The sequence below is a fragment of the Rattus norvegicus genome, chromosome 7 (genome assembly GCF_036323735.1).
Source record: "Rattus norvegicus strain BN/NHsdMcwi chromosome 7, GRCr8, whole genome shotgun sequence".
In the NCBI taxonomy this organism is placed as follows: Eukaryota; Metazoa; Chordata; class Mammalia; order Rodentia; family Muridae; genus Rattus; species Rattus norvegicus.
In genome coordinates, this window is record NC_086025.1 from 54,454,901 (window position 1) to 54,464,144 (window position 9,244).

Below are 9,244 nucleotides of genomic sequence, written 5' to 3' on the forward strand. Positions count from 1 at the left end.
AGATCAGCAGTAGCAGCGGAGTACAGGCAGCTGGAGCCTAGAAGACAAGGTGTGTGCTACAAAGGGCAGAGCTGGAGAAGTGACCCAAGCCCAGAAGATCGTGGGTGGATCCCAGACATTGTATGGTTAGAGTTTGATTTTGATTATGATTGTGCCCTGATATTGTTACCTCTTGAAGGAAGAAAGTATTTTGTGGAGCCCACAGTTAAGAGACTTTGAATTGAAAAAAGACTTTGAATTTTAAAAGAGATTGGATATTTTAAAGGGATTGAAATTTTACTATGTAAGAATTTGTAAAGACTGTGGACTTTTAAAGCTATTTAGATCTTGGGGATGAATAAGAAAGTAAGGGTTGGGGTTGGGGATTTGGCTCAGTGGTAGAGTGCTTGCCTAGGAAGCGCAAGGTTCTGGGTTCGGTCCCCAGCCCCGAAAAAAAGAAAAAAAAAAAAGAAAGAAAGTAAGGGTTGAGGCTTAATAGTGACATTTTGTGTCAAGTTGACACAGCTAGAGTTATCACAGAGAAAGGAGCCTCCCTTGAGGAAATGCCTCCATGAGATCCAGCTGTGAGGCATTTTCTCAACTAGTGATCAAGGGGGCTGACCCAGCCCATTGTGGGTGGTGCCATCCCTGGGCTGGTGGTCCTAGGTTCTATAAGAGAGCAAGCTGAGCAAGTCAGGGGAAGCAAGCCAGTAAGAAACATCCCTCCATGGCCTCTGCATCAGCTCCTGTTTCCTGACCTGCTTGAGTTCCAGTCCTGACTTCCTTTGGTGATGACCAGCAACATGAAGTGTAAGCTGAATAAACCCTTTCCTCCCCAGCTTGCTTCTTGGTCATGATGTTTGTGCAGAAACAGAAACCCTGACTAAGACAGCAGGGAAATGAGACAGGATGCTCATGGAGTAAGGATCTGACAGAAAGGAGAAAGGGACAGAAACCAGGGACTGTAGCAGCTAAGGGACAGACCCATTAAACGGTTCACTTAACATGAAGACGTTGCTTGGCGTTTATCCTGAAGACCTGCATCCTGTAAAGTGTAGTCAACCTATATCACGTTCATTAGGAAGAAGGACTTCACGGTAATAACGGCTTTAACTGGAGGCAACTGGTGAGATGGCCACCACAGAGGGCTACATACATTCTAAAGGTTAGATCAATGTCAAGGTCATATCCTGGGAACATCTACACTGGGAATTTATTTTTACCTGCATATATTCACAATCTGGCTGAGTGACACGGCATCCCTTGAAAATGATTCCAATCCTTATTTTACAGGAACAGAGACATTCATGAGTCAAGGTCAAACAGTCAACAAATAAGATAGTTGGTGTGTCTCGTTCTAACTGACTCCACTACATTAAAGGCATAGTTAATGTAGAAACGGACTGAGAGACAGGAGCAGTAGACAAAGCCAGGACAAAGGATTTCTAAGGTCTCTCACCACACCAACCCTAAGAGGTGATGGATATCCACAGAGAAAAATCTGAACATCTGAACAGAACTTTTCTCTAACGCGAGCGAGCGGCCATTGACATCAGAGCTGGTCACCGCTGTTTTGTGTCATTTCTCTCCTTTCCCTCTTCTTGGGTGCTATCGTCCTGTCCTCCTGAATTTACTACTTTGTTGACATTTTTTGCCTTTAGAGTTGCCATAGCGTGTGTGTGTGTGTGTGTGTGTGTGTGTGTGTCCCAGTCCCTGTGCATGTGGGGACCAGAGGACAATAGTTCTGGTGTTGCTACTCAGGCAACATTCACCCTGCTTTGAGGAAGGGTTTGTCTGTGTGTGTGTGTCTGTCTGTCTCTCTCTCTCTCTGTCTCCCTCTCTAGCCTGGAGCTCACCAATTATGCTAGGCCAGGTAGCTGGGCAGGTTTCAAAGATCTGCCTATGTCAGCCTTTCCAACACAGGGCTCCCACGTGCAGCCACCAGAGCAAACGTGCGTTGGTTAGAATGAGTACTGTCCCCCACAGGATCTCATGTTTGAACCCTCGGGTCTCAGGTGTTTGGGGGACATCGTGCTTAACTGGGCGTTAGCATCAGGAGCACATCCTCGCCCTATGTCCTGTACACACTCTCTGCTTCCTGCCTGTTGTAAAAATGGGATACCTCAGCTTCCTGCTCTGGCTGTCATACTGTCCCTACCAATATGGATTCCTAACTATAATCCAAAATAAACTCAACTATAGACTGCTTTGGTTATGTCATCACAGCAACATAAAAGTGACGAATGAATGCACACTTTACACGGTTCTGGAGATGAACTCAGGCAAGCGTTTTACTGACCGAGCCTTCTCCACAACAGTCCTTACAGGCCTGCGTAAGGCACGACACGTAAACTAAACAGTAGTCTGGTTTTACTAAAGCTAGTATTTCCTGTGTCTTACTCAGCCATTAAAAGTGAACTAAATCTACCATTTGTGATAACATCGGTGAAATAGGTTAGGCCCAGAAGATTCCCATTTTCCCAGTTAGTATAGAAACTCAAAACACTGATCTTTGTTAGCTATGAACAACAAATGTCTCAGAAACTTCTGCCATTCTGCTAACCTCTCTCTTCCCCTAAGTCGTCTTGGTCTGTGGCTGTAGCTATTGACCCATGCTCCTAAATCCAGATGTCGGTCTATGTAGGGCTACAGACAACTGAGGCGTATGTAACTACTGCCTTCAGCTGTAAGGTGAAAGAGAATGGGGGAGGGGCAGGCAGCAGGATAATCAAAGTGGCCAAAGGCACCCCTCTTCCTCCCATAGTCCCCTCAGCTCTCATTCTAACACTTCAATTTCTGCTGTCAGCTCAATTTCAATGGATTATCCAGCACAATCCCCTCCTGGGTACCAAGTCCAATGCTAAGCTATAAGATGAGTTAAGATAAAGTAAAGCCTGCTGTCCAAGAGCTTACAGAACCACCTTTCCAAGCACGTATCCAGTTCATGACTCACGACTTTACGCCCAGCACTCCCAAGGCAAAGGCAGGCTGTGTAAGTTCGAGGCCAGCCTGGTCTACACAGGGAGTTCCAGGGTAGCTGAGACTGCACATGGAAACCCTGTCTCAAAGAAACAAAAACGAACAACAAAAACAAAGAGTACAAGTGTGGCACGAATGTTAAAATTAATAAATGAAAGGCTACAGTGTAAGTTCCTTTTAGCATTATATAAGCAAAGGAAGGAAGGTTACACTGTAAGTACATATCCAGCATTATAGAAGCCTGCACTCCAGCATGATGGGGTGGGGATTCGAGAGAACATTGCAGCAAAGGAAAAACCAGTTAAATGAGTTCTCCAAAACCCTGAGATTTGACTTCCAAGGTATCAAGTAGACACAGTCGCAAAATTTGTTGGCATGCATTGCACTGGCCAAATGTTTAGCTTTAAAATGTATCAATATTCTTACAACTTTGTCTTTACCTTAGCACACACCTGTACCCAACTACTGTAGATCTTTGTTTGAATACTCAACAAAATGTATACACAGATTTTCACATACACATGTGTATATTATATATATGTATATACAATTATATATACATCCTTGTAAATTGCTTTTGTTTTGTTTTCGTAGGGGCTGTTGCTTTTTGCATCCTAGTGACTGAGCTTGAAGTCTGCCAAGCTAAGCAAGCCCCTCTACTGCTGAGCTAAATCCCAGCCCCCTCTAAGTTTTGAGGAACATATTATACAGTATATAGGAGCATCATACATTCCTATTATGCTTTTTGTAGCTTCCTTTAACCCCCACTGGTTTGCAAAGTAGATACTCACTGAATATTTCATTTAAAACCCTCTGGTGACATAAGAATTACATATTACACTCATATAACTATCTCATAAAAGCTAAATTAAAAACAATTCTTCAGCATTACGACCTACAGATGAAGTGGCAGAGTAGTAATTAAGACCAGGCAATCCTTCAAGCGTGAACTGGCGCAAAATCGTGACACTAAGAGCAAACAACTCCGGCATCACAACCTAAAAGACAAGAAGCACTGGGTTTATGAGGGCTGCAAGCCCTGTTACTAAAGCTGCCTGACTTCTAATCGACCTGTCGCTTAATCAGATATACGATCCCAGCTAAGCTACAGAACCACGCATGTATCAATTTCCCCGACTACAAAAGGCAAGGGGGTATAAATGACCTATCTCTTGGCTGGTGAGGGTCAATGAGCTGGGGCAGGCTTAGATCAGGACTTCGAACTTAGTACCGGTGGCAACAGCGACGTCACTACCATCGAGACACTCGGGTAGCTTTTAATCAGACATACAAATAACAACACCTCTCACTGGCATGCCCTCTAAATGCAACGCTTTTTTTCCAGAAGGCATAGACCAGTAGCATAAGGAACAACAGAGTCTAAATCTCCATTTGGGGGTTCTCACACAGTTTTAATACTGGCTTTTCGATCGGCCACCATAAAGGACAACTAAGTACTACGGGCAAGTTATTTTGATTTTCTGCACTTCGGTTTCCCCAAATTTGTAAGATCTAATAAAGCTATCTACAACCTAAAAATGGCTATGGGGTCAAAGTATCCTCACCCGGGCTACAGTCACACTAATGCTTCTTCCCTCCTCACATCTCAATGAAATGTCTAGTTAAATTCACATCCCACCTTTATACAGTTCATGTTGGATTGAAACACAGTAAACTACTGACATTTTAATGTTTCTACATGGTATGCTCAATAAATGATTTACTCAAGGTCACATGCTTGGTGAGAGAGGTGGTTCTGAAAGTTAGGCTGTTTTCCTTAGAGCCTGTGAGTGAGGGCTCAGCAGAAAAGAAAGGGTTATCTAACTCATTCAATACATACACACTAACATTATATCCAAGTTTCCATTTTGCCACAGCGTAAAAATGAGGGGCGGGCTAGCCCTGGGAATTTTTCCATTTAAAAAAAATATTTGTAGCGCATCCATGTATACAGCAGACTAGAGGCATAAAGAAAATCTGAGGCAAAGAATACGTTTCAAAGTATAGAATTACACTGACTCAAAAGTACATTTGCATTTAAACAGAGACATCAAAACTCCACAGAGCAGATGGACATGAAACAGACCGTGGAAGGTGAGATTCATTCGATAGCACAGATGACTTGCTGTGTGAAAGGAGCGATGGGTGTTTCATCAAGCACGCTCATTCACAAAAGTATGCATTAATTCAAAACACTGTGGCACCGGAAAGAGAAAGAAGCTGAAAGATGTCTGTTCTTATAGCTAAGAAGAATGCATTACTGAGTAAATCTGTGTAACTGTTAAGTTCCCTGATATGTTCCCCCTGGGGCCTTGAGGAGTAGATTCAAAATGCAGTGTCTATTCAAACATGAAAAGTCCTCTGAAAACGCACAGTCCTAGTAAATAAATAACACACGCTAACTGAACAAGGCCCCATAAAACTGGTGAAATATTTAACAGCATCAAATATTTACAATGGTGGGCTGCATACCTAGTCTGCCTTTTCCCTCTCGAGTCATTGTTTAAAAACAAAAACTTAAGAACAGGGTAATGAACAGAAACCGGGTCTTTCAAGAGATTTACAACAGAACAGTTTGTTTTAATCCTCTTATCGGCCTCTCCTCCAATTATGCAATCATTCCAGAGCAAAAAGATCACAGGGCTCTTTCCTTGACGCGGGGGACACCGAGGAGTGTATAAACAGGTAGGCTGGGAATAGGCAACATTTCCTTGAAACTAAAGCTCCTCTGGGGCACCGGCTCTAACTCGGAGCAGAGTGCTCCAGCCAGCCATTAAGGATCGATGTTTTAATGTTCAACAACTGGCAACTCTTCGCGTGCTGCAGCGTCCACCCGGCACCATCGGCTCCCCAGCCTCGCTTTTCCGCGGGCAGCGGGGGCGAGCGGCCCACGCAGGGGGAACCGGTTTTCTCCCAGTCCCGGTGTCCCGACTCCCGAAGTCAGGTCGGCCAGGCCGACCGCGGAGGAGAAACCAGGACCCGGCGACCCCCGTACATCCCCGGCCAACCGCGCCGCCCGCGACTTAAGCAACTCAGCGACCCAGGCCGTGCGGGCCGCCAGGTGAGCGTCGGAGCCGCCGCCCTACGGGTCCCCGGGGCTACGCAGTGGGCGGGCGACATCCGCGCCCTCCCCACCATCTCCTGCACCTGCCCGGCCGCGCTCCTGGCCGGCGGGACGAGGGCGCGAGGTGAGGCGCGGAGGGGGCGGTGCTCACGCCGCCCGCCTCCCCCTCCCGCTCCCGCCGCCGCACTCACCTGCCGGACCCGCCGCGGCCGCCGCCCGCGCTCAGCGGCGCTCGCAGAGCCGCAGGGTGCGCGTGCCCAGCTCGGGAGACGCGAAGGACGGCGGCGGACAGACGCCGCTCCACTCCGCCGCGGCGGGCGCACTGCGATGGGAGCCGAGGGAGGGAGAGCCGACTGCGCCTGCGCAGAGCGCCGGGCGGGGAGCAGCCGTCCCTCCCCGCCCCCCGCCCCGGGAGAGAGGGCGGGACTAGAGGCGGGGCCGGGAAGGAGTGGCGAGGGGCCCGCTCACTGCGGCGCCCCCTGGCGCCAGGAGGGGCTCGGTGCAGGCTGCCTCTCGCGCTGAGTCCAGGGTCCCTGGGAACTACTCAGGCTGGAAACCCTGGAGCTACCTTGCAGGGTGCTGAGCTCTCCTGGGATGGTTGAGGCTTTGGACTGTGTTTGGAGGACAAGCAGAACCGAGCTGGAATTCCAAGTCCGTGGATACCTAAAGTTGGAGTGGGGGGTTGAGGGGGAGCTGGTAAAACCCAGATCCTTCCTCTTGTAGTTCCAGAGGCCTTCTCTCATCTTTTACGGGAACTATTTTTATTGTTTTGTTTTGTTTATCGAACTTCCATCCCACATTCCGGCTTCCAAGCTGGAAAAACCAAAAATCAAAGTACAGACAGAATCAAGCCCTGAAAATCTAACCGGAGGTGGGGGGAGGAAGGGGAGGATGACGCAGGACAGTCATCCTCGGTATCTCTACCAATGTTTGTGATACTCAGAGAGGCAGGGGCTGTCATTCTAGGAGGTGGTAATAAAAAGCAGGTTATATGTGTGGCCCCTGTGACCAGCCACCTACCGACCTCTGTGACCTTAAGCGAGTTCATCTGCAATAACGACAATCTTTTGGCTGATAAATGGATACTAGAATGCCTACCTCATCGAGGTTTTGAGAGTTAAATGGTTTAATATATGTAATCAATACACCTCACCACAGAGTGTCAATGAGTGTAACCCTCTCACAATCCAACAGAAACATAGAAAGTCATTAACTATTTAATAACTCATCTCTAATATATCACCAATTCTTATCCATTCCAGCTCCCAAAGAATTATTAAATGTATCTTGTTTCAAAGGGCCATCATCATTTGTAGACTCCTCACTTCACTCCTTTATGTTATGTTGTCTATCAAACATTTATTACATTGTGCCTCTGTACCTTCTGGGAGAGACACACACACACACACACACACACACACACACACACTTTTATCATGTGTCATTGGTAATTACTTAACCCAGGTTTCCGTTTCTTTGTAAAGCCTTCCCTAGTGCTTGCCTGCCACCCAACCCAACTATTAAGGGCTCACATCCTTATCTGCGATCCCAGAACACTTTATCTCAGTGGTTTTCAACCTGCCTACCTCTTGTGATCCTTTAATACAGTCCCTCGAGTTGCAGTGACCACCCGACCATAAGATTGTTTCTGTTGCTACTTCATAACTGTAACTTTGCTACCACTGTGAGCCTGTGCTTTCTGATGTCTTAGGCCACCCCTGTGACAGGCCACCTGAGCCCCATGCGGTCGTGACCCCGGGTTGAGAACTGCTGCTTTCACACCTTTCCAGGTCATACTCCACATGGACCGTAAGGAGGCTTTCCTTTCTTCTCCTTAGTCTGTGTTTTAGGAACAGGCCCTCTGCCTGGAGGAGGAGAACTCTGTCAATGTAGGAAGAGGGGATGTTTGACACACAAGCAGAATGCTCTATGTGGTGTAGGAATATTTGGAGGATTGGCTCTTTAATTTATTCAACATAAGACCCAAAACATCACAATAATACTAATATGTGTGATTCCCAGAGTGACCCAAAGGCACATTAACCACAAGATCTGTAGCCTCGGAAAGTGAACTATAGCACTATTTGACAATGAGGACAGTTAGTGTAGAGTGCTTTGACTAGAAATGGCTCCCAGAGGCTCATATATTTGGAGCTTAGTCATTGGGAATAGCAGTCCTTAACAGGGATTAGGAGGTGTGGCCTTCTTGGAGGAAGTGTGTCACTGGGGGTGGACTTTGAGATTTCAAGAGTCTAAGCCAGACCCTGTGTCTCTCTCTCTTCCTGCTGCCTGTGGGTCTGGATGTAGTTCCTTCAGCCCATTCTCTAGCACCATGTCTGCCTGCATGCCACCAGACTCCCCTCCATGACAATGGGCTAAATCATTGAACCTGTAAACCAGCCCCGGTTAAATGCTTTCCTTTATAAGAGTGGTCATGATCATGGTGTCTCTTCACAGCAATAGAACATTAACGAAGGCAGAAGTTGGTACCAGGAGTGGGGTGTTATGACCAGCCTGCCCGTGTTTCTTTGTGGAATATGGACTTTGGAACTTGGGTGAGGAAAGCAATTGAATATTTTGAGCAGGGTGTAATGGCCCATCCTATTAGGTACATGGAAGACAGAACAATGTAGATTATGACAGCCCAGCTCAAGAGGTTTCAGAAAAAAAGAAAATTAATAAGTGGTCTAGAGATCATACTTGTGATATTTTGTGAAGAATGTGGCTGTTTTCTGCCCTTGTCAAAAAAAAAAAAAAAAAAAAAAAACTGCCTGAGACCAAGTTGCAGAGTTTTGGATTAATGATATTTGGCAGAAGAGATTTCAAAACAACCTACTATTGATTATGTCATGTGGTTATTAGTGGCCAGTCTTAGGCAGATCTATAATGAAAGGGAACAAGCTATGCAGTTTGAGGAAAAAATGAAGCACCAGGAAGTGTGATGGAGCTAAGTCCAGGGCTTAAGGAAACAAAAGGTTTTAAAGAAAACCCGGATGCTAAATGGAACAAAGGAAGTGGTGCCTTCAGGGCAAGACCCCACCCCAAAAAGCTTCCAACTTGTGAAAAGGAATTAAAGAAAAGCTTAGGGGCTGGCATGGTCCCACACACTTAAATCCCTGGACCCAGGAAGCAAAGGCTGGTAAAGCTCTGAGTTCCAGGCTAGCTTGGTCTACAGAGCAAGTTCCAGGACAGCCACACTTAAGCAGTGAAGGAAAATGTCTT

General features: G+C 46.5%; 1 protein-coding gene across 4 annotated transcripts in view; it reads right to left on the reverse strand.

Annotated features, from left to right (window-relative positions):
* Positions 1–6,353, reverse strand: part of Rab3ip (RAB3A interacting protein) — a 43,836-nt gene extending 37,483 nt beyond the window's left edge. Inside the window, exon 1 of one of the 4 annotated variants that reach the window (XM_006241357.5) lies at positions 6,214–6,353. The gene's annotated coding sequence lies outside the window, so the exon portion shown is untranslated. The remainder of the gene's footprint in view (positions 1–6,213) is intronic. The other 3 variants (XM_006241360.4, XM_039078619.1, XM_063263145.1) reach the window with 3 other exon arrangements.
* Positions 6,354–9,244: the final 2,891 nt, after the last annotated feature.